Here is a 25714-nt window from a genome sequence, read left to right on the forward strand (position 1 = left end):
TATGGCACACATCAACCACAGCCTACCGGTCAACCTCGACGCTTTGCAATTAGCCTACTGGAGCAACGGGTCAACGGCAGATGCCACCTCTCTGGCCCTACATTCCTCCTTAGAACACCTGGAGAATAAAGGTGCATACGTAAGGCTCCTTTTCATTGACTACAGCTCTGCCTTTAATACAATCATTCCAAATAAACTGATTCCTAAGCTCCAGAACCTGGGCCTTAGCACTCAGATCTGCAGCTGGATCTTCAACTTCCTCACAGACAGGACACAGGCTGTAAAAATAGGGGACAAGCTCTCCTCTACAATCACTCTGAGCACCGGTGCCCCACAAGGCTGTGTACTCAGCCATGTGCTGTACTCACTGTACACCCATGATTGTGTAGCCAAGTTTCCATCAGACTCAGTATAGAAGTTTGCTGATGACACAACAATCGTAGGCCGTATTTCGGGTAATGATGAGTTTGAGTACAGAGTGGAAATTAAGAACCTGGTGGCATGGTGCGAAGACAATAACCTATCCCGCAACGTCAGCAAGACGAAGGAATTGGTTGTTGACTTCAGAAGGAGTGGCGGACCGCACGACCCAATTTACATCGGTGCTGCACAAGTGGAACAGGTCAAAAGCTTTAAGTTCCTCGGGGTCAATATCACAAGTGGCCTGACTTGGTACAACCAAGCAGAGTCCACTGCCAAGAAGGCCCACCAGTGCCTTTACTTCCTGAGAAAACTAAAGAAATTTGGCCTGTCCCCTAAAACCCTCACTAATTTTTATAGATGCACCATAGAAAGCATTCTTCTAGGGTGCATCACAACCAGGTATGGAAGTTGTCCTGTCCAAGACCAGAAGAAGCTGCAGAAGATCGTGAACATGGCGTAGCACATCACACAAACTAATCTTCCGTCCTTTGACTCACTTTACACCGCACGCTTTCGGAGCAGTGCTGCCAGGATAATCAAGGATACAGCCCACCCAGCCAACAGACTTTTTGTCCCTCTTATCTCCGGGAGAAGGCTCAGGAGCTTGAAGACTCGTTCGGCCAGATTTGGGAACAGCTTCTTTCCAACTGTGATAAGACTGCTGAACAGATCCTGACCCGAACCTGGGCCGTATCCTCCAAATATCCGGACCTGCCTCTCAGTCTTTTTGCACTACCTTATTTCCCATTTTTCTATTTTCTATTTATGATTTATAATTTAATTTTTTAATATTTACTAATTTTAACTATTTTTAATATTTAATATTTGTAATCCAGGGAGTGTGATGCGCAGAATCAAATATCGCTGTAATGAATGTATGTTCCAGTACCAATTGTTTGGTGACACTAAAGTATAAAGTATCGAAGTCATAACATAACATTGGCGACGAGGTGTTTAAAATGACGCAGAGACGGCTGCCGACCTGTAAAAGCAGAGCGAGAAGTTGGAAGTGAAAAATCCAGCTCAGCGCAGGTGGAGAGACGGTCGAGTTTTGTTAAACTCACAAAACGGGAGAGTTCAGGTTTCAGAAAGATGACTCGCTCAGGATCTAACAAATATGATATGCTGCCCGCTTTCTTGATTTGGCCAAAATGAAATGGAAACTGAAAATCTGAGAAGTGGACAAAATCAAACTCATCCCAGTGAAGGTAAAGCCCTCTAGATTGATATTTAAAAATGCATGTACATTAGTATTGGTACAGCTTGAATTCTAATCAGCAGCTGGAGGGTTAACTCCGCAGGAACACCCAGGAGCAATGTTCCTTTCTTCATTCAATTGAGATATGAAGCACACTGGAGGCAAAGATTTTTAATAAAGGAATAGTCCCTGCGATCTGCCTGTCCGTTACAGGTCAAATGCTTAAGTCTGGAGTGTGCCACTGAGAAGGTGTAAACCGGGAGCTGTACAATTATGAAAACTGCTGTCCATTTCTGCAACCTCATCTCAGTTCCGGACAGTCCACCCCTTTTTCAGAGACTGGGATCCCTGGTTCAACTGGTAATGATGTCGTGCATTTCAATGTGTTTACCTCTCAGTCCTCGATTCCCTCAATGAAAGGGTCATCACATTTGATCTTTCTTCATATGATGACCCCACCACTCTAGGGATCAGTCTGGTGAATTTTCTTTGCACTCTCTAAAACAAATACTCTCTAACCTCTTTGTTAATCCTCTATGGAATTAATTTCTATCTTCTGCAGCCCTGTGTTGCCCCAAACACTCACCTCCCACCCCGTCACTATTTCCACCTTCCCACCTCCCCCTCACCTGGATCCACCTCTCACTCCCCAGCTCTTGCCCCATCCCCACCCCTCACCTTTTTTCTCTATTTCCCGTCCACTCTCAGTCCAGAGGGAGGGTCTCGGCCCGAAATGTTGACGGTCCATTTCCCTCCACAGATGCTACCTGACCCAGAGTTCACCTGACAGTTTGTTCTTTGGTCTGTATAACCCGTGTCAGTGTGGGGAGCGGGATTTTACACCATATTCCAGGTACAATCTCAACAAAATCCAAATAATTGTTACTGTCATTTCACTCTTATACCCAAAAATTCTTACAATAAATACAATGTACCTTTCACCTCCCTCTCCACCCACTGCACTTAAACTCTCCATTTAAACACACTCCGGATTTGTTTCTCCTACAGAAGTGGGTGATCTCTAATTTCCCACACTGGGCTCCAGCTGATCTGTTGTTCCCACTCACTCCTTTTGCCTCCGTTACCCCGAAACCTCTCGGCAAGAGACACAGGACTAGAACAGTACATCACAGTGCTCAATGTATTCAAATAATGAAATGGCCAACGAAACTAATCCCATCTGCCAGAAAAATGTCCATATCCTTCCATTTTCCTCACATTCATGTGCTGATCTAAATATTTCTTAAAAGTCCCGAAGTATCTGCCACTACCATCACCCCAGGCAGCACAGATTGGACGGAGGTTGAACAAGATGGTTGATATTTATCATCGAGGTGGTGAGATACAGACTGGACAGATATTGAACAATATGGTTGATATATATCATTGAGGTGGTGGGATATGGACTGGACAGAGGCTGACCCAGATGGGCTGGGAATGAGCAGATGGACCCAGGTGGGAGAAGGTATCAAGGACAATCACTGATGGTCCTCCAGCAATACACAGATACCGAATTAATGATACATACTATTACACTCTCCGGGGTGGGGGGGGGGGAGTGGTCGACAGCCCGCCCAACATTTCTAATGAAGAGCTCTGGTTACTGTTCTTGTATTAAAATGCTTTCGTGTGGTTATGATGGGATGTTCCAGTTCATTTATTGTTACCTTTAAGCTTGGATTATACAGTTATTTACTTCTGTATTTGTGGGTCAATCTAACTGTAGCCGGGGTATGTGATGGTCACCTCCCCTGTCTGTATGAGACTGGTTGGGTTCACTCTCCGAGTCGCGGTGGCCGGTCTATTTTGTGTTTATCACAATAAAACTGTTGAGTTTAATGAGCTGCCTCGTCTGTCATTGTGGACCAAATGCTCACCACAATATGGCTGTATAAAAGATCCGAAAATAACAAGGCTAGACCAAGCTGTAAGAACTTTGGTATATACGCTTTGCCCGTCACCAAATTTTATCAATGCACCATAAAATATTCTCCATCCGGTTACTCCGCGCCTTGGAATGCTTTGCCCGTGACTGCAGGGAACTGCAGAGTTACATCGCAGAAACCAGTCTCCCCTCCATGAGCTCTTTCTGGACTTCCCACTCCCTCGGAAAATCAAAGATCCCCACAACCTGGGACATTCTCCTTTCTCACCCACCCAATTTGGGAGAAGATACAACAGCCCCGAAGCACATATCACCAGGCTTAACAGCAGCTTATCTGAAGTGCTGCAAATCCACATCAGCACAAAATGGTGACTGTGCCTCTCATAATCTTATAAACCTCCATCATCTCACCCCAGCCTGTGCCGCTCCAGAGAAAACAACCAAAGTTTGTCCAACCTCTTGTTACAGCTCATGACCTCGAATCCAGGCAATATCCTGGTAAACCTCTTCTGCACCCTCTCCAGGGTCATTGATATCCTTCCTGGAATGAGGCAACCAGAACTGTATGAAATATTCCAGATGTGGCCTAACTCCAGTTTTATGAAGCTGAAACATTACTTCCTGAATTTTGAATGGAGTATCTTGACTAATAAAGACAAGCATGTCATTTGCTTTCTTAACCACCCTGTCAATCTGTGCAGCAACTATATAAATACAAATATATACATGTTGTGTCAATAATCATAAATATACATTTTGTGTCATTGACAATGTATAAAAATACTTTTTTTCCAAAGCAGACTTGGAAATGTTGAATTTGGTCCCTCGGCCATATTGTGGACACAGTCAGCCCATCCAGTCCATCCTGTCATTCAGTAAGACCCAAGACCGGAACATCCTTGCCTACCCCCCCCAACACCACTCCAATCTCTACTTTGCCCGGACCATTGGCCCCACTTGCAGGTCAACAGTCTGCCAGTGTTTGTCCCCCAATGTGGTGAATATCTCTGCTCCCCACCACGATGGGCTCAGACATTTCCACAGATGAGCCCCTCATGTCCCTTATCCACTGTCAACGGGCTCCTTCCCCACCCTACTCCTTGATCCCTCACAGGAACAAACATCCTCTCAGACTCCATGCTGACCACACCCTCTCACACCATCATTATCCTCTCAGTAAAATCCCTCACCCTCATCCTTCTGCCGGATCACTCACTCCGTGAGGAGCCTGCATCAAGCCAATGGGCCGAGCGGTCTCCTCCTACCTATCAGCGATACATCAGACTCCGGCCGCAGAAGTCACTTTACGAACATATCCAACTTCCCGTGGAGGGAAATGGAAATAAATAAAAAGGAGAGACGCTTACTTTGAGGTTTGTTCTGCTTTGACGTGGAGTTTGAGGACGGGAGCGGGAGATGGGATCAGCAGGGGTAACGCCCACTCGGCTGGTCCATCTCTGCTACTGGCCATAAGCAATGATTGACATCACTTCTCACCAATGGGAAGAGAGTAACTCCTCTGTTGACTGTGGGGTGGGGCAGGTGGGTCAGGTAATTGTTACCTTAGCCGGTAAAGTTCAACCGTCTCAGCACCAGTGTGATGTAAGGAACTGCACACGTGACGTCAGATCCCGGTGTGGGGAAACCACAAGTGACATGTGGGGATACAGAGTGACATCAGCTGCCAGTGTGGGGAACTCACACGTGACATCAGACATGTGGGGATACAGAGTGATGTCATATCCCAGTGTGGGGAACCCACACGTGACATCAGACATGTGGGGATACAGAGTGACATCAGCTGCCAGTGTGGGGAACTCACACGTGACATCAGACATGTGGGGACACAGAGTGACATCAGCTGCCAGTGTGGGGAACTCACACGTGACATCAGACATGTGGGGGTGCAGAGTGACATCAGCTGCCAGTGTGGGGAACTCACACGTGACATCAGACATGTGGGGATACAGAGTGACATCAGACCGTTCCGAATGAATATCGTGTGCGTAACTAGGGGGCCGTGCACAATCCGGATCTGATGGAGGCAGCCGTGAGAAGCATGGAGGAACACCTGGAGTAACTTCTGAAATGCCTGCTTCGCTGCCGCTGCTGCTGTGCAATGGAAAATCTCCAGAGGGAAGGCCCCAAATCCCTGGCTTTGCCTATTGCTGATATCTCCTCTGCACCTACTTCCAAGCACCTTAAAACTGTGCCCCCTCATGTTAGCTATTTCAGCCCTGGGAAAACCCCCTCTGACGATCAATGTCCCTCACACCTTATACACCTCTATCAGGTCACCAATCAACTTCAGTCACTCCAAAGAGAAAAGGCCAAATTCACTCGACCTATTCTCATATGGCATTTTCCCCAATCGAGGCAACATCCTTGTAAATCTCCTCTGCACCTTTTTTACAGTTCCCACATCATTCCTGTAGTGTGGTGACCAGAACTGAGAACAGTATTCCAGGTGGAGTCTGAACAATGTCCTGTATAGCTGTAACATTACTTCTCGGATCCTAAACTCAGTCCCACGGTTGATGAACGGCAATGCACTGTATGTCTTCTTAACCACACAGCCAACCAACGCAGCAGCTTTGAGTGGCCTATGGACTCGGACCTCAAGATCCCTTTGATCAGGTACAGCAGGCAGTGAAGATAGCTAATGGCATGCTGGCCTTCATAACAAGGGGAATTGAGTATAGGAGCAAAGAGGTCCTTCTGCAGCTGTACAGGGCCCTGGTGAGACCACACCTAGGGTATTGTGTACAGTTTTGGTCTCCAAATTTGAGGAAGGACATTCTTGCTATTGAGGGAGTGCAGCGTAGGTTCACGAGGTTAATTCCCGGGATGGCGGGACTGTCATATGTTGAAAGATTGGAGCGACTGGGCTTGTATACACTGGAATTTAGAAGGATGAGAGGGGCTCTGATTGAAACATATAAGATTATTAAGGGATTGGACACGCTAGAGGCAGGAAACATGTTCCCGATGTTGGGGGAGTCCAGAACCAGAGGCCACAGTTTACGAATAAAGGGTAAACCATTTAGAACGGAGTTGAGGAAAAACTTTTTCACCCAGAGGGTTGTGGTTCTGTGGATTGCTCTGCCTCAGAAGGCAGCGGAGGGCAATTCTCTGGATTCTTTCAAAAAAGAGTTAGATAGAGCTCTTGAAGACAGCAGAGTGAAGGGATATGGGGAGAAGGCAGGAACGGGGTACTGATTGTGGATGATCAGCCATGATCACAGTGAATGGTGGTGCTGGCTCGAAGGGCCGAATGGCCTACTCCTGCACCTATTGTCTATTGTCAGATGCTGTCAAACTAGAGTTTTATAAAGCTGAGATACAACTTCCCCACTTTTGAACTAATAAAGACAATGACGCCATTTGTCTTCTCAACCACACGATCAATCTGTGCAGTCTCTTTCAGGGAGCGATGAACTTGGAGTCTAAGATTCCCCTGATCATCAACTGTTCAGGGTCTTGCATTTCACAGTGTACTGTCTCATACATTCGACCTACCGAGCTGCCAAGGTGATCATCACTAATCAAATCTCACTGAGTTTTCTCAGGTCCTGTTGAATTTATTCCCAAGTGCACGTCCGGGAAGGTACAGGGACAGAGAAACACTGACTTGTAGCAGCATCACAGGCGAGTACATTCAGATAACACACGGAACATAATTATACGATTCTCTGTCAGTAACAATATAGAAATGTTTTACGTCATCCTGCTAACAGGACCAGAACAACAGGGGCTGAGCGACGGCTCATCTCAGACGGTTCGGTGTGAAGGTCTCACAACCCAGACCGACCCCGGCAGATTCTGTCAAGGAAGCGAGGCAAGTAGGCCAGTTCGAGAAAGTTCATCCCCTCCCCTATCACCTTGTGTTTCTCTCTCCCTTCCCCACCCCCACCTTTTATTCTCCAGTCCTGCCGAAGGGTCTCGGCCGGTAACGTCGACTGTACTGTTTTCCTGGATGCTGTCCGGCCTGCTCAGTTCCTCCAGCATTTTGTGCGCGTTGCTCACATTTCCAGCATCTGCAGATTTTCTCTCGTTTGGAGTTCGGGAAAGTTAACGGGACTCACTGACCAACATCTGACCCCCTCCCCCCGCCCCCCCCCGCTCGGGACCGGCTTCAACACTCACCAATAGAAAATCGTGGTGTCGCCCCGGAGAGAATAATCCGTCCCCGGCTCCCCGCCCCAGGGGACGAGGATCCCTCTCCTGATCCCGATCTCACCCTCGACCCGCTACAACAAAGAACGAAAAACACCACGCATCCAGGACTGCGCATGCGCGATGTCGTGCGCGTGTCATCAGGGCGGTGGGCGGGGCCTCGGAAACAAACCAGCAGATGCCGCAGCTCTGCAGCAAAATGGGATCACGTGACGGGTGGAGGGACTCCCACGTGACCCCGTGACTCCGCTCCTCGCCCCTCACACGCTGCCCGACCCACCGCATTTCCCACGTTATTTCATATTTACACCAGATACTTCTGTAATTTTCCCTCTGCATCTTACCTGTCCCCATCGCTCCACCTCCCTGGGTCACAGTTATGTGTTCGAATCCCACCCCAGTCCGACACACATTTTCAACCCAAACCAGAATTGTGCAGGTTTCATTTAAATCCTTTTGATGTTTATAAACACTAATTTCAATTCACATTCCTCCTGCCTCACTGGACAGGAACACTGAAACATCAAGTGAGAAACAACAGGAGGTGGCCATTCAGCCCCTCTAACCATCAACAAGATGATGGCTGCTCTCCCATCTCAGTCACATGTTTCTGCCCGATCCTCCTTTCCTCAATCCCTTCGGTCTCCTCACATCTGCCGGCCTCTGTTTTATGTGAGGAAGATCACTGAGTCTTCACCGCCCTCTGTGGTGGGGATTTACAGACATTCAGCACCCTCGGAGTGGAGACATTTCCCCTCATCTCAGTCCCGGACAGTCCACCCCCTTTTTCAGAGACTGGGATCCCTGGTTCAGCCGGTAATGATGTTGTACATTTCAATGTGTTCACCTCTCAGTCCTCGATTCTCCAAATGAAAGGGTTATCGCATTTGATCTTTCTTCATATGATGACCCCACCACTCCAGGGATCAGTCTGGTGAATCTTCATTGTACTCTCCATAACAAATACTCTCTAACCTCTTTGTTGATCCTCTATGGAATCAATTTCCACCATCTGCAGCCCCGTGTTGCCCCAATCACTCACCTCCCACCCCGTCACTATTTCCACCTTCCCACCTCCCCCCTCACCTGGATCCACCTCTCACTCCCCAGCTCTTGCCCCATCCCCACCCCTCACCTCTTTTCTCTGACTATTTCCCGTCCACTCTCAGTCCAGAGGGAGGGTCTTGGCCCAAAATGTTGACGGTCCATTTCCCTCCACAGATGTTGCCCGACCCACTGAGTTCCTCCAGCAGTTTGTTCTTTGGTCTGTATAACCCGTGTTAGTATGGGGGGGGGGGGCAGGATTTTGCACCATATTGCAGGAAAAATCTCAGCAAAGTCCATATAATTGTTCAAGTCATTTTCACTCTTATACCTAGTAACTCTTACAATAAATACAATGTACCTTCAACCTCCCTCCCTACCCACTGCACCTCAGTCCCTCAGCATTTAAACACACTGTTTCTTTTTCTCCAACAGAAGTGGGTGATCTCACATTTCCCACACTGGGCTCCAGCTAACCTGTTGTTCCCACTCACTCCTTTTGCCTCCGTCACCCCGAAACTGTTCAACAAGAGACACAGAACATAGAACATTACAGTACCAGAACAGGCCCTTCGGCCCAAAATGTTTTGCTCAGCTAATTAAATTAGGAATCAAATGGCCAACTAATCCCTTCTGCTGACATAATGTCTGCATTTTCCTCTGTTACGTACCCCGTAACTGGGTTGCCAAACCAGCAGAAATGGACCACTCAGTTGGAGTCTGGATTACTAGAACTAAGAAAGTTTTATTAAAGAAACAAGCAACACAGTACTCTAATAGTAAGAATACAAATGCAACAGGTTAGCAATGAATAAACACACATGTACACAGATCTAGGATAATAGGATCAATCAAGCTCTATCGTTGTCTAGGGGTAAATGACCAGTTTCAAAGTGACGCAAAGTTCAGTTCAATTGAGTTCAGTTCAGTTCACAGTAATCACTGTCGCCGTAGGAGAGAGAGAGAGAGAGAGAGAGAGAGAGAGAGAGAGCGCGCGAGCGAAATGAATATTCAAAATCGGATTCCCAAACAGACCTTCGATATTCCTCGCAGTCAGCTTTCGGGTGAGCCCTTTGTAATGTCTTCTGAGGTCACCGACTGTGACCCCTCCTTCAGATACGGTCGATCCTCTGCAGTAAACCTGGCACCCAGGCAAGGGCAGACACACACCAGGTTCCCGCCGATCGTACCTTTCCACCCTGTGCGTCTATGGCTCGGTCCCACAATCAGCCTTCCAAAAGTCTCCCACCGACTTGCGGGGGGGGGGCACCGCTTCCAGGGTCTCGTTACCTCGTGGTGTCGTGTGTCTGTTGCCTTAGCGAACCTGTCCCTTTTTATCCCCCTGCTGGGGTATCGCCTGTCCATCACACTTCAAACAGTTCAGGGTTCAAACGGAGCCGATCTTGACAAATACCCAGACCGGTGTCTCCTTCCGTTAAACTCTCTCGTCTCTTCATTAACATCTCCAAATGCTGCTCCATTGTTTTCCTTATCTCTCTTTCTCCTGAAGACAGGTGGCAGATCAACTGTTGATCTCACTGGTGCCAGCAGAGGACAGTTAACATCTTAATCTATGTGTACTTTTGTAACCCTCTTTCGTCACACCTCACATTCATGTGCTGATTTAAATATCTCTTAAAAGTCACCAGTGTATCTGCCAGAACCATCACCCCAGGCAACACATTCTACAACCCCAACTCTCTCTGTTAAAAACGCTTGCCCCTCACATCTCCTTTCAAACTACACCCTTACCAGGATAAAATGTATTGTCTGTCTTCTCTATCTATGCCTCTCATAATCTTATAAACCTCCATCATCTCACCCCAGCCTGTGCCGCTCTGGAGAAAACAACCCAAGTTTGTCCAACCTCTCGTTACAGCTCATGCCCTCGAATCCAGGCAGTATCCTGGTAAACCTCTTCTGCACCCTCTCCAGCACCATTGATATCCTTCCTGGAATGAGGCAACCAGAACTGTATGAAATACTTCAGATGTGGCCTAACTCCAGTTTTATGAAGCTGCAACATTACTTCCTGAATTTTGAATACAATATCTTGACTAATAAAGGCCAGCATGTCATTTGCCTTCTTAACCACCCTGTCAATCTGTGCAACCACTTCCAGGGAGCGATGAACTTGGATTCTAAGATCCCTCTGATCATCAACACTGTTAAGGGTCTTGCATTTAACAGTGTACCTATGATCGTCACTAATCAAATCTCACTGAGCTGTCTCAGGTCCTGTTGAATTTATTACCAAGTGTACAAGTACGGGAAGGTACAGGGACAGAGAAACACTGACTTGTAGCAGCATCACAGGCAAGTACATTCAGATAACACACGGGAAAACAAATTCTCTGTCAGTAACAATATAGAAATACAAGGTTTATGTCAATAACAATATACAAATATATACATGTTGTGCCAATAATCATAAATATACATTTTGTGTCATTAACAATGTATAAAAATACATTTTTTTCAAAAGCAGACTTAAAAGTGTTGAATTTGGTCCCCGGCCACATTGTAGACACAGTCAGCCCATCCAGTCCATCCTGTCATTCAATAAGACCCAAGACCGGAACATCCTTGCCTACCCCCCCAACACCATTCCAATCTCCACTTTGCCCGGACCATTGGCCCCACTTGCAGGTCAACAGTCTGCCAGTGTTTGTCCCCCAATGTGGTGAATATCTCTGCTCCCCACCACGATGGGCTCAGACATTTCCACAGATGAGCCCCTCATGTCCCTTATCCACTGTCAACGGGCTCCTTCCCCACCCTACTCCTTGATCCCTCACAGGAACAAACATCCTCTCAGACTCCATGCTGACCACACCCTCTCACACCATCATTATCCTCTCAGTAAAATCCCTCACCCTCATCCTTCTGCCGGATCACTCACTCCGTGAGGAGCCTGCATCAAGCCAATGGGCCGAGCGGTCTCCTCCTACCTGTCAGCGATACATCAGACTCCGGCCGCAGAAGTCACTTTACGAACATATCCAACTTCCCGTGGAGGGAAATGGAAATAAATAAAAAGGAGAGACGCTTACTTTGAGGTTTGTTCTGCTTTGACGGGGAGTTTGGGGATGGGAGCGGGAGATGGGATCAGCAGGGGTAACGCCCACTCGGCTGGTCCATCTCTGCTACTGGCCATAAGCAATGATTGACATCACTTCTCACCAATGGGAAGAGAGTAACTCCTCTGTTGACTGTGGGATGGGGCAGGTGGGTCAGGTAATTGTTACCTTAGCCGGTAAAGTTCAACCGTCTCAGCACCAGTGTGATGTAAGGAACTACACACGTGACCTCAGGTCCCGGTGTGGGGAAACCACAAGTGACATGTGGGGATACAGAGTGACATCAGACCCCGGTGTGGGGAACTCACACGTGACATCAGACATGTGGGGATACAGAGTGACGCTATATCCCAGTGTGGGGAACTCACACTTGACATCAGACATGTGGGGACACAGAGTGACGCCATATCCCAGTGTGGGGAACCCACACGTGTCATGAGGCATGTGGGGATACAGAGTGACATCAGACCCCGGTGTGGGAAACCCACACGTGACATCAGACATGATGAGGCACAGAGTGACGTCACGTGTGGGTGAGAACTTGTTTCCAAAAGCTGTTCAATGGATGTTTTTAATGATTTCAGAGGAACAATGAAGAAACTTAACAGGTTTCATCACTGAATCAGTAGAGTCTCCTGCTATTTGCCATGTTGTTTACGGAGTGGGCATCGTGGCCTTTTCTTGAGTTGGGTCACAAAACCCCAAATGTTTCTGGGGAGGACTTCCCAGGGTGATCTGGTTTGGGGAGGGTCAGTCACTGCAGTATCCAGTTATTTTTTAATTTCATAATTACTGATGTAAAGTAGAATTGCCAGCAGTGTAACCACAGATTCACATCAGATAACAGAAGACCTCTCATCCCTGCAGTCTTTGTCTCCTGGTAAACTAAACACCCTGACAATGTGGACCACAGATACCCCTTCCTCTAAGTCCGTGTATCATTCAAACAGTGGATCGTTGAGAGGAATTATATTTGTTGGTCATTGAAGTTCACCCAGATTTGGTTAGATGGAGTTGATTTGCAGTTCAGGGGTGTCACATTGAAAGAACGGGTCAGCCAAACCCTCTGTGTTGTCCCCCCGCCCTCCGGAGGTGCCACAGGGACCTCCTGCAAAGTGCAGCAGTGTCAATTCCAGCTGATGTCAGTAGTTCTCCTCTTTAGCCGACGGTGAGGAAGGGGCTGATCCCGGGTTTGTGTAACTCGAGCATCAGCTGCAGTGGAAGTGGGACGGGACCGAACCGGACAGCTGGGGAGTCCAGGCTGTCTGGTCTTGCAGCTCTGGTTTTAGTTTCATGCCTGAGCCGAGACTGTGGGATCGATTAGTTGTGGTTCCCCAAGCTGGGAGGGAGGATGTGGGTGATGTGGATCAGTCTACGTGTGAGGGTGTGGGGCCATTGGAGGGGCAGAGGGAGATTGGGGATGTGGGTGATGTGGATCAGTCTACGTGTGAGGGTGTGGGGCCATTGGAGGGGCAGAGGGAGATTGGGGATGTGGGTGATGTGGATCAGTCTACGTGTGAGGGTGTGGGGCCATTGGAGGGGCAGAGGGAGATTGGGGATGTGGGTGATGTGGATCAGTCTACGTGTGAGGGTGTGGGGCCATTGGAGGGGCAGAGGGAGATTGGGGATGTGGGTGATGTGGATCAGTCTACGTGTGAGGGTGTGGGGCCATTGGAGGGGCAGAGGGAGATTGGGGATGTGGGTTATCAGATGCAGCGTGACCCAGGAGGATGGGTCCCTGGACAAATTAAGTTATAAACAAGGGAGGAGTGGGTCAATTGAATCAGACAGGATACGTGACCTTTCAGTAAGCAACATTTCTCTTTTCATATTAATTACTGACTAATCTTCCTGTTAACATTTCAGACAGGAATGGCAGGAAGCAGAGGGTGATGGTGAGAGGCTGTTTCTTGGACTCCAGGCCAGTGCCTAGTGATGTTCCCCAGTGTTACACATATTGTTACTTGTCATCTGTATCAGTCATTTGGTTGAGAATATATAGGGTATAGGTAGTAAGTTTGAACATGGAACATGAAATCTGCAGCACATTACAGGCCCTTCGGCTCACAATATTGTGCCAACCATTGTCTAGAATTACCCAACTGCACAACACTATTTTTCTGAGCTCCATGTACCCTTCTAAGAGTCCCTTAAAAGACCCTACTGTGTCCGCTTCCACTACCGTCACCAGCAATGCCTTCTGTACCCACCACTCTGTGTGAAAAAAACTCCCCTGACATCCCCTCTCTACCTACTTCCGAGCACCTTAAAACTCTGCCCCCTCATGTCAGTCATTTCAGCCCTGGGAAAAAGTCTCTGGCTATCCACATGATCAATGCCTCTCATCATTTTATACACCTCTATCAGGTCACCTCTCATTCTCTGTCACTCCAAGAAGATAAGTCCAAGCAAGTTTGCAGCAAGTAAATTCAAAGAATTACTTTTTTTGAACGATATTCAGTATAAACTCTCCCCTTTGTTTCCATCTCCCCACTGAGAGGTGACCAAAAACTACTTCACAAGATGCAAGACCTTGAAATGAGTAAACACTGAGGGAATGTGAGTGACTTTAAAGAGATGGGTTACTGACAGCACATCACCAGACCTGAAGTGACTGCAACTGGGTCTGATAGAGGCATAACTGGTACTTCTGGTCACATTCAGTCTCACCCCAACTATCTCCTACCTTCCTTTCTGCAGATAGGTAATGTCTAAAGGACCAGTGTTTGAGTAAATGAGACTCACCAGACTTTCTCCTGACTGAATCGATGGAAACTCTGAGTCAGAAGGGTTCTCTCCAGTTGGTGCTGTCAGTCCTCGGGCTGGTTCACTTGCTGCTGTTCCCTCGTCTTCAGTCATGGTTTGCTTCCAGTTGTGGGCTTTTCTTCCAATAAATCTCTCACCGCAGGTCTAACTTTAACTAGAGAGATAATGAAGCATGTTAACAATACAAAGGAGAACATTTCTGCTCAATGTTCCAAAAAACAAAACACTGAAATTTAAACGTTGAAGACAAATATAATGATCGCAGTGAACAAATCTGTAATTGTCCCTGATACATCCCAAAATCTGATATGGGATATGAAGGAGTCATCATTCAGTCATGGCAAGACATAAGACACAGGAACAGAATTAGGTGATTCGATCTATCGAGACTTCTCCACCATTCAACCATGGCTGATTTTTATTCCAACACCATATTCCTGCCTTCCTCTTGTAGCCCGGAACTACTTAGCAATCACAAATATATTAATCTCTGCCCTAAGTATACCCAAATGGCAGCCTCAACCACACTCTGTGGCAACAAATTCCAGACATCAGCCACCCTTTACTTAAGATATTCTCCTCGTCTCAGTTTTAAAGGGAAGCTTCTTTGTTCTGAGACTGTGCTCTCAGATCCCAGCCTCTCCATCTAATGGAAACATCCTCACCAAGTCCAGTGTATCCAGGCTTTTCAGCATTCAGTAGGTTTAGTTAACCACCACCTTCACAGTCCCTCTGAACTCCACCAAGAACAGGCCCAGAAGCATTGACTAACAGACAGGTGACAGTGAGGAGAAATTTCCAAACACAGTTTGAACACTGAACCCCTGGGTCCAATTCTACTGTTCCAAACGTTTAATCACAGCTTCTTCCCGTGAAGGATGGAATGGGATCTCATTCTCTCCTCAGATTACCAATCATTGCTTCCAAAGGAACTCCAGAAACAAACATCTGATCCCAAACCAGAAATACTTGCTCAGCACCTCATGAGCTCGAGCAGCTCGATCCCCAAATCCATTTCGCCAGGATTAAGATCTGTGATAGGGTCACACAGTTGACTGTGCCACTTACCGACCCCAGAATCCTCGCACATCGTCCCCACATCAAGGATTTCCCCACAACCAGTGTCCAGTGACCCAGGACTTCTGAATCATTGTGGAAGGAGGAACATCCTTTCACCCCGCCAGGCAGGAGGAGAAGATGGTGGTGCGATGCAGCACGTGCAGCTCTCCGGTGAAATGATATCGTATTTGTAAGTAGGATGCCATGCACAATTCTGATTTGATGGAGGCAGACGTGAGAAGCACAGAGGAACATCTGGAGAAACTTCTGAAATGCCCGGTTCGCTGCTGCTGCTACTGTGTGATGGAGAATCTCTGAAGAGAAGGCCCCAAAATCCCTGGCTTTGCCTGCTGCTGGCGACCGGGGCTGAGGTCGAAACATTTGGCGGAGATGGTGCTTGGTACTTGGTGTCAGAGGGCTGATCGGAGCTTGAAGTTTTCCTACGACTCAGAGTCGGACTGTGGTCAGGCATGGCAGGGAGAGTTTTCTTCCTTCTCCCGTCTGCGTGAGATGTGGGACTTTCGGGAGACTTTGAACTTTTTTAACTGTGCCCATGGTCTGTTCTTCATCAAGTTATGGTATTGTTGCGCTGTTGTAACTATATGTTATAATCATGTGGTTTTTGTTAGTTTTTCAGACTTGGTCTGTCCTGTGTTTCTGTGAGGAATATTGTATCATTTCTTAATGCATGCATTACTAAATGACAATAAAAGAGGACTACATGTCCTCATAACCTAATCTAATCCAGCCCCATCTACAGAAGTACTAACCCAGTCAAATCCCAAATACTAACAGTTGCATATGCCCGGAGTCTATATCCTAGGATAATAGGCGATGCACTAATTTTCCCAGACGTGTCTCGGCCACTCGGAGTTCAAAAACTAACACTCCTGCATCAACCTATGTCAGAATGGGAACCTGATAATCCTCTCACTGGGCCAGAAATTGGGCTGGAAAACCTGGGCATGGGTCACCAGCAGGCAGGAATATGTTTCACATTGTCTCCAGCAGCTAAATTGAACACATTTTATCATTATCTTATTGTTAAATGAGATTTTGCCCAGCACAACTGGCCATCACATTTCCTGTATGCTTTTCATTTCAAATTGAAATTAAATGCTGGAAACTCAGTACATCAGATTGGATCTGTGGAAAGAGAAACTGTGAAGGACCCAGTAACAGAAGTGATGTTGCCCGATCTGCTGAACGTTTCCAGCATTTTCCCTTCTTTCGTGAAATTATGAAGAACTATTGACTGATTACAAGACGTTTGTGACGGCCTGAACAAAGTTGCACAAATGCAATGCACACATTCATTAGTTTTCTCTTCATTCCAACACAGGGTTAATTCAGTCGATACAGTGAATGCTCACAACATCCTCCCCACCCCACTATCAGTCTATTACATCTGCTCCCAAGGCCACTAACTCTCAATGAGGGGAAGTGACCAGAGAGGGATAAAAATGTGCACCACGCCCTGCAGATCCTGTGGCTGTTCCTGGCAACGAGGGAATTGCTTCTCCAAGAATGACCAAAACAGGAAATAACAGACTCCACTTTAAATGTAGGGAGTCTCCTGTTGACAAAGATTAACACAGCGGCCATTTGGTAACTTTGAAACTAAAATTGTGGTGACTGTATTTATCCTTCGTTATTCTGCATTAAATAAATCCTGTGGTAATTCCAGGTAACAAACACCGATTTCAGAAATAACTCAGTAAAGCAAAATACTTCACAATGAAGGCAACGGTAGAAGAGAGATTGTTGATATGTAATCATTGGTGGGATACAGGCTGGACAGAGGTTGAACAAGATGGACAGGGAATAAGCAGATAGAACCAGGTGGGAGAAGGGATCAAGGACGATCACTGATGGTCCTCCCGCAATACACAGAGATAGAATTAACAGTACATACTGCTATATAAATGGTTCGAAAATGACAAAGATAAAACAACAGGAAATTTAGCATTTACCCTTCTCCCCTGACCAACTTTTATCAACACACCATGGAAAGTACCCCAAGGTTCGGGGTGAAGGTCTCACAACCCGGACCGACCCCAGCAGGTTCTGTCCAGGAGGCGGGGTGAGACCGCGAGTTCGGGGAAGTAAACGGGACTCACTGCCCAGCATCGGTCGGGACCGGACTCAGTACTCACCGCATGGATCTTGTCGGACTCGCTCGGCAGATAATGATCCGTCCCCCATCCCCGGCTCCCCGCCCGAGGGGGCGAGGACCCTGACCCTCCCCTGATCCCGATCCCGATCCGGATCCCGCGGACGATCCGCCGCTCCGGACCCGCTTCGACAAAGACGGGGGAAAAGAAATCACAGCCGATCCCGGGACTCTGAGCATGCGCAATCTTCTTATTGCGTCATCAGAGCGGGGGGCGGGGCCTCTGAGACAAACCCGCAGATGCTGCCGATCTGCGTTAAAACGGGATCACGTGATGATGGAGGGTCTCCCACGTGACCCGGTGACGTCTCCTCGCCCCTCACACGCTGCCCGACCCATCGGTCGCATTTCACACTTTATTTCACATTTACAGCTCTCCCATCTCAGACACAAGTTTCTGCCCGATCCGCATCTCCTCGATCATTGAATTAATTTCCACCATCTGCAGCCCCGTGTTGCCCCAAACACTCACCTCCCACCCCCGTCACTATTTCCACCTTCCCACCTCCCCCTCACCTGGATCCACCTCTCACTCCCCAGCTCTTGCCCCATCCCCACCCTTCACCTCTTTTCTCTGACTATTTCCCGTCCACTCTCAGTCCAGAGGGAGGGTCTCGGCCCGAAATGTTGACGGTCCATTTCCCTCCACAGATGCTGCCCGACCCACTGAGTTCCTCCGGCAGTTTGTTCTTTGGTCTGTATGACCCGTGTTAGTGTGGGGAGCGGGATTTTACACCATATTCCAGGTACAGTCTCAACAAAACACAAATAATTGTCACTTTGCCCGGACCATTGGCCCCGCTTGCAGGGCAACAGTCTGCCGGTGTTTGCCCCCCAATGTGGTGAATCCCTCTGCTCGCCACCACCGTGGGCTCAGACATTTCCACAGATGAGCCCCTCCTGTCCCCACCGGGACAAACATCCTGTCCGCCCCCTCTCTCACCGTCTTCATCCTTTCAATAAAATCCCCCTCTCCCTCCCCGGGGAACCGGCATCAAACCGACGGGCCGAGCGGTCTCCTCCTACCTCTCAGCGACACATCAGACTCCGGCCGCAGGAGACGCTTCACAAACGCCCCAACTTCCCTCGGAGGGAAATGGAAATAATCAGAAAGCGGACATTTACTTTGGGATTTGTTCCGCTTTGACTCGGGAGACAAATTCAGCGGGGTAACGCCCTCTCGGTTGGTCCGCTTCCACTATTGGTTGTAACCGGTGATTGACATCGGTTCGCACCAATGGGAATAGGGCATCTCCTGAATCCTCTTTTGACAGCGGTGGGGGAGGGGCTGGTCACGTGATTAGTAGCCCAGCCGTTAAACCGATAAAGCTCGAGCTCACCAGCGCGTGGGTGACGTAACATACCGCGCACGTGAGGGCAGATCTAACTGTGGGGAGTCCATGTGTGACGTCAGGTGCGTGGGTGCGCCTGTGTGACGTCACCTGTGGGGGAGCGCTGGTATTTAAAAACACCTGAATGGACGTTTCTGATGATTTCAGTGGGACAACAACATTAATCCCGGGTTTCATCACTGAATCCAGTGTTGTGAGATGTAAAGTCCCCTGTTATGTGTCCGGCTGTGCCGTGTTGTTGGTGGAGTGGGCAGCCTGGTGTTTGTCTCCATTCGGGTCACAACACCAGAATTGCCAGCGGGGTCCACACACAGTGTATTAGTCAACAGAAAACCTCCCGTCCCTGCAGTCTCTGTCTCCTGGTAAACTCAACACCCCGACAATGTGGACCAGAGACACCCCTTCCTCTCAGAGTCAGGGAATCACTCAGACAGCTGATCGCTGAGAGGAATTATATTTATTGGTCATTAAAGTTCACCCAGATTCGTGTGGACGGATTTGATGTGGAGTTCGGGGTGTCACAGTGAAAGGGCCGGACGGCCGAACTCTCTCCGTTGTCCAAACATCCTTCCAGGTGAGGCGACACTTCACCTGTGAATCTTCCGGGGTCGCCCGTTGTGTCCGCTGCTCCCGATGCGGCCGCCTCGACACCGGTGACACCAGATCCTCCGCAGTTGTGCGGGGTAGGGTTGTTTTTTTTGGGGGTGGGGGGTCGATGTTGTTGTTCCCATTTGTGCGGGAGGGGTGGGTTTTGGGGGCTGATGATCGGCATGCCGTTCTTTTTGATGTGGGGGTTGGGGTGGGAGTTTGATTTTTCTCTCTGAACGACTTTAATGTTCTTTCTTTGTTTCGTGGCTCTTTGGAGAAGTAAAAAATAACAGAGTTGTTCATGGATATCTGCTTTGATAATAAATTAACTTTTGAACTATCTGCTTCAAGCGGGACTTTCCGGTGTCCAAACATTTTCATTCCTATTCCCATTCCCGTTCTGACGTGCCAACCCATCGCCTTCTCTTGTGCTAGGTTGAAGCCACCCTCAGGGTCCAGGATCAGCACCTTATATTCCGTCTGAGTACCCCCTCCCCAACCCGATGGCATGAATATCGATTTCTCCTTCCGGTGAACAAATCTCTCCATCACCCCTCCCTCCCACTCCTTCTCTTCCTCTCTGATTTTTCACGTCCTCTCACCTGCTGACCACTTCTCTCTGGGTCCACTGCTCCATCCCTTTCTCCTATTCTCCACTCTTCTCTCCTCTTAGATTCTATTTTCTCCAGCTCTTCAGCTTTCCCACCTCCCTGGCTTCACCGATCACATTCCAGCGAGACATTTCCTCGCCCGCCCCGATCTTATTCAGATATTTCCGTCATTTCATTTCAGTCCTGAAGGAGGGTTTAACTGGAAACGTCGACTGTTGACTCTTTTCGATAGATGCTGCCCGGCCTGCTGAGTTCCGCCAGCATTTTGTTTGTGTTGCTTTGGATTTCCAGCGTCTGCAGACTTTGTCGTGTTTGTGATTTACCTCTCCGTTGTCTTTCCCGCCTCCGGCCACTGATGGCGCTGCACGGACCTCCGGCCACTGGTGGCGCTGCATGGACCTCCGGCCACTGGTGGCGCTGCAAGGACCTCCGGCCACCGGTGGTGCGGCGGCGAAACTCCTGCTAAACGCAGGCGCGTTGCCGATGTTCTTCCAATACGGGCAGCGGTGAGTTGGGCCTGATCCTGGGTTAGTGTGAATCGGGGGCCAATGGATCGGGAAAGTGCCTGGCCCGAGTTCTGCCGGACCACTGGAGCAGGGGTGCAGTGCCGATTATTTAGGTGCCGGTGCTGTACGACCGGTGATTGCTAAGTTCGTGGCCTCCCTCCTAAACAGAGCCAATGAACTGGCCTCAACTGTTTCCTGTGGCAGAGAATTCCACACATTCACCACTCTCTGTGTGAAGAAGTTTTTCCTCATCTCGGTCCTAAAAGGCTTCCCATTTATCCTTAAACAGTGACCCCTCGTTCTGGACTTCCCCAACATCGGGAACAATCTTTCTGCATCTAGCCTGTCCAATCCCTTTAGGATTTTATACGTTTCAATAAGATCCCCCCCCCCAATCTTCTAAATTCCAGACAGTATAAGCCTAGTCGATCCAGTCTTTCATCATATGAAAGTCCTGCCATCCCAGGAATCAATCTGGTGAACCTTCTTTGTACTCCCTCTATGGCAAGAATGTCTTTCCTCAGATTAGGGGACCAAAACTGCAGACAATACTCCAGGTGTGGTCTCACCAAGGCCTTGTACAACTGCAGTAGTACCTCCCTGCTCCTGTACTCGAATCCTCTTGCTATAAATGCCAGCATACCATTTGCCGTATTCACCGCCTGCTGTACTTGCATGCCCACTTTCAATGACTGGTGTATAATGACACCCAGGTCTCGGTGCACCTCCCCTTTTCTTAATTGGCCATCGTTCAGATAACCTCACATTTATCTACATTAAATTGCATCTGTCATGAATTTGCTCACTCATCTAACCTATCCAAGTCAACCTGCATCCTCTTAGCATCCTCCTCACAGCTAACACTGCCGCCCAGCTTCACGTCATCCACAATCTTGGAGATGCTGCATTTAATTCCCTCGTCTAAGTCATTAATATATATTGTAAACAACTGGGGTCCCAGCACTGAGCCTTGCGGTACCCCACTAGTCACTGCCTGCCATTCTGAAAAGGTCCCGTTTATTCCCACTCCTTGCTTCCTGTCTGCCAACCAATTCTCAATCCACATCAATACCATACCCCCAGTATCATGTGCTTTAAGTTTGCACACTAATCTCCTGTGTGGGACCTTGTCAAAAGCCTTTTGAAAATCCAAATATACCAAACATGGCCTAGAACACAATGACTTTTTTAGGTACCTTCAAGTACGAAACTATGTTAACCAGAGTTGTAGATATACAGACCTATCAACAGTAGAATTAGAATTTTTCAAGATCCTGAATTCGGCTTGCAGTTCAATACCTAGTAATCAGTTTCTCGATTATATAATGTACTCTCCCATGCTAAAAATGTAAACACATTGTATATTAAAGAGAAGTGGGAGAAAGAAGCGGGGTTAGTACTTTCAGAGGAGACTTGGGGGAAAATATGCAGCTTTCAGTGGTCCTCAACTAATTCTTTGACTTGGAGAGAACATAGTTGGAAAAATATTATAAGATAATTCAAGACCCCATATCAGGAAAAATATGGAGATACAAACGTGACGTGTTGGAGAAGTTGCGGATCCAAGGAGGCAAATCATTTTCATATTTTCTGGGATTTCCCTAAATTAAGTATATATTGGGAAAGTATTCACAGAACATTAGTTAAGGTACTTAAGACCCAGATACCTCTGAACTTTGAGACGCTGTATTTGGGGCATGTATTGTTTTTTGAACAGAAGGAAGATATAAAGTTGCTGCAGGCCCTCTTAGCGGCAAGTAGGAAATCAATCACTAGAAAGAGGCTAAATCCAATACCACCTACATTAGAAGATTGGCATGAAATTATCTTGGAAATATTTAAAATGGAAAAGTTGACCTACTCCCTGAGAATTCAAAAAGAAAATTTTTATCAAATCTGGAATAAATGGATTGAATATATAACCCCAATGTGAGCAGACTTTAGATGACTCTCCTAATGATTTATACTGCTCTTCTCATCAATATAGTAATATTGCTAACGTGAGCACCCTTAGTCTAAATGTTTACTGTTTTTGTTTTTGTTTTTATTTTGGAAAGGTATAAAAAATGATAAAAATTAAGTAAATAAGTACATAGGGATTGGATAATTATGTCTGGGGGCAGGAACAAGCATGAACAAGTTAGGATATAACACCTACAATGGTTGTTACATAGGCTTACATACAACATTTTGGACCAGAAGAAATGGTCCAGAAGGGATTTATGGAAACTATTGTTACTATGTTTCTTAACAACTAATACCATTACTTAGCCCAATAGATTAGAATTACTACTGTACATAATTATCTATTTAGAAACATAGAAACATAGAAACATAGAAAATAGGTGCAGGAGTAGGCCATTCGGCCCTTCGAGCCTGCACCGCCATTTATTATGATCATGGCTGATCATCCAACTCAGAACCCAGCCTTCCCTCCATACCCCCTGACCCCTGTAGCCACAAGGGCCATATCTAACTTCCTTTTAAACATAGCTAATGAACTGGCCTCAACAGTTTGCTGTGGCAGAGAATTCCACAGATTCACCACTCTCTGTGTGAAGAAGTTTTTCCTAACCTCGGTCCTAAAAGGCTTCCCCTCTATCCTCAAACTGTGACCCCTCGTTCTAGACCTCCCCAACATCGGGAACAATCTTCCTGCATCTAGCCTGTCCAATCCCTTTAGGATCTTATACGTTTCAATCAGATCCCCCCTCAATCTTCTAAATTCCAACGAGTACAAGCCCAGTTCATCCAGTCTTTCTTCATATGAAAGACCTGCCATCCCAGGAATCAATCTGGTGAACCTTCTTTGTACTCCCTCTATGGCAAAGATGTCTTTCCTCAGATTAGGGGACCAAAACTGCACACAATACTCCAGGTGTGGTCTCACCAAGGCCTTGTACAACTGCAGTAGTACCTCCCTGCTCCTGTACTCGAATCCTCTCGCTATAAATGCCAGCATACCGTTCGCCTTTTTCACCGCCTGCTGTACCTGCATGCCCACTTTCAATGACTGGTGTATAATGACACCCAGGTCTCGTTGCACCTCCCCTTTTCCTAATCGGCCACCATTCAGATAATAATCTGTTTTCCTATTTTTGCCACCAAAGTGGATAACTTCACATTTATCCACATTAAATTGCATCTGCCATGAGTTTGCCCACTCACCCAACCTATCCAAGTCACCCTGCATCCTCTTAGCATCCTCCTCACTGCTAACACTGCCACCCAGCTTCGTGTCATCCGCAAACTTGGAGATGCTGCATTTAATTCCCTCATCCAAGTCATTAATATATATTGTAAACAACTGGGGTCCCAGCACTGAGCCTTGCGGTACCCCACTAGTCACCGCCTGCCATTCTGAAAAGGTCCCGTTTATTCCCACTCTTTGCTTCCTGTCTGCTAACCAATTCTCCACCCACACCAATACCTTACCCCCAATACCGTGTGCTTTAAGTTTGCACACTAATCTCCTATGTGGGACCTTGTCAAAAGCCTTTTGAAAATCCAAATATACCACATCCACTGGTTCTCCCCTATCCACTCTACTAGTTACATCCTCAAAAAATTCTATGAGATTCGTCAGACATGATTTTCCTTTCACAAATCCATGCTGACTTTGTCCGATCATTTCACCGCTTTCCAAATGTGCTGTTATCACATCCTTGATAACTGACTCCAGCAGTTTCCCCACCACCGACGTTAGGCTAACCGGCCTATAATTCCCCGGTTTCTCTCTCCCTCCTTTTTTAAAAAGTGGGGTTACATTAGCCACCCTCCAATCCTCAGGAACTAGTCCAGAATCTAACGAGTTTTGAAAAATTATCACTAATGCATCCACTATTTCTTGGGCCACTTCCTTAAGCACTCTGGGATGCAGACCATCTGGCCCTGGGGATTTATCTGCCTTCAATCCCTTCAATTTACCTAACACCACTTCCCTACTAACATGTATTTCGCTCAGTTCCTCCATCTCACTGGACCCTCTGTCCCTTACTATTTCTGGAAGATTATTTATGTCCTCCTTAGTGAAGACAGAACCAAAGTAATTATTCAATTGGTCTGCCATGTCCTTGCTCCCCATAATCAATTCACCTGTTTCTGTTTGCAGGGGACCTACATTTGTCTTTATCAGTCTTTTCCTTTTTACATATCTATAAAAGCTTTTACAGTCCGTTTTTATGTTCTCTGCCAGTTTTCTCTCATAATCTTTTTTCCCCTTCCTAATTAAGCCCTTTGTCCTCCTCTGCTGAACTCTGAATTTCTCCCAGTCCTCAGGTGAGCCACTTTCTCTGGCTAATTTGTATGCTACTTCTTTGGAATTGATACTATCCCTAATTTCTCTTGTCAGCCACGGGTGCACTACCTTCCTTGATTTATTCTTTTGCCAAACTGGGATGAACAATTGTTGTAGTTCATCCATGCAACCTTTAAATGCCTGCCATTGCATATCCACCGTCAATCCTTGAAGTGTCATTTGCCAGTCTATCTTAGCTAATTCATGTCTCATACCTTCAAAGTTACCCCTCTTTAAGTTCAGAACCTTTGTTTCTGAATTAACTACGTCACTCTCCATGTTAATGAAGAATTCCACCATATTATGGTCACTCTTACCCAAGGGACCTCTCACGACAAGATCGCTAATTAACCCTTCCTCATTGCTCAAAACCCAGTCCAGAATAGCCTGCTCTCTAGTCGGTTCCTCGACATGTTGGTTCAAAAAACCATCCCGCATACATTCCAAGAAATCCTCTTCCTCAGCACCTTTACCAATTTGGTTTACCCAGTCTACATGTAGATTGAAGTCACCCATTATAACTGCTGTTCCTTTATTGCACACATTTCTAATTTCC

General features: G+C 47.2%; 1 protein-coding gene and 1 long non-coding RNA gene across 2 annotated transcripts in view; both read right to left on the bottom strand.

Annotated features, from left to right (window-relative positions):
- Positions 1-17956, bottom strand: part of LOC134342085 (NACHT, LRR and PYD domains-containing protein 3-like) — a 70521-nt gene extending 52565 nt beyond the window's left edge. Inside the window, exons 1-2 of the mRNA XM_063040029.1 lie at positions 17788-17956; positions 14552-14726 (exon numbers count right to left, since the gene is read on the bottom strand). The gene's annotated coding sequence lies outside the window, so the exon portion shown is untranslated. The remainder of the gene's footprint in view (positions 1-14551; positions 14727-17787) is intronic.
- A 1638-nt stretch (positions 17957-19594) lies between these two features.
- The window catches only part of LOC134342089 (uncharacterized), a 41735-nt gene continuing 35615 nt past the window's right edge, over positions 19595-25714 (bottom strand). Inside the window, exon 2 of the long non-coding RNA XR_010016940.1 lies at positions 19595-19755. This is a non-coding gene — a long non-coding RNA (uncharacterized LOC134342089). The remainder of the gene's footprint in view (positions 19756-25714) is intronic.

Source organism: Mobula hypostoma, unplaced genomic scaffold (genome assembly GCF_963921235.1).
Source record: "Mobula hypostoma unplaced genomic scaffold, sMobHyp1.1 scaffold_51, whole genome shotgun sequence".
Classification (NCBI taxonomy): domain Eukaryota; kingdom Metazoa; phylum Chordata; class Chondrichthyes; order Myliobatiformes; family Myliobatidae; genus Mobula; species Mobula hypostoma.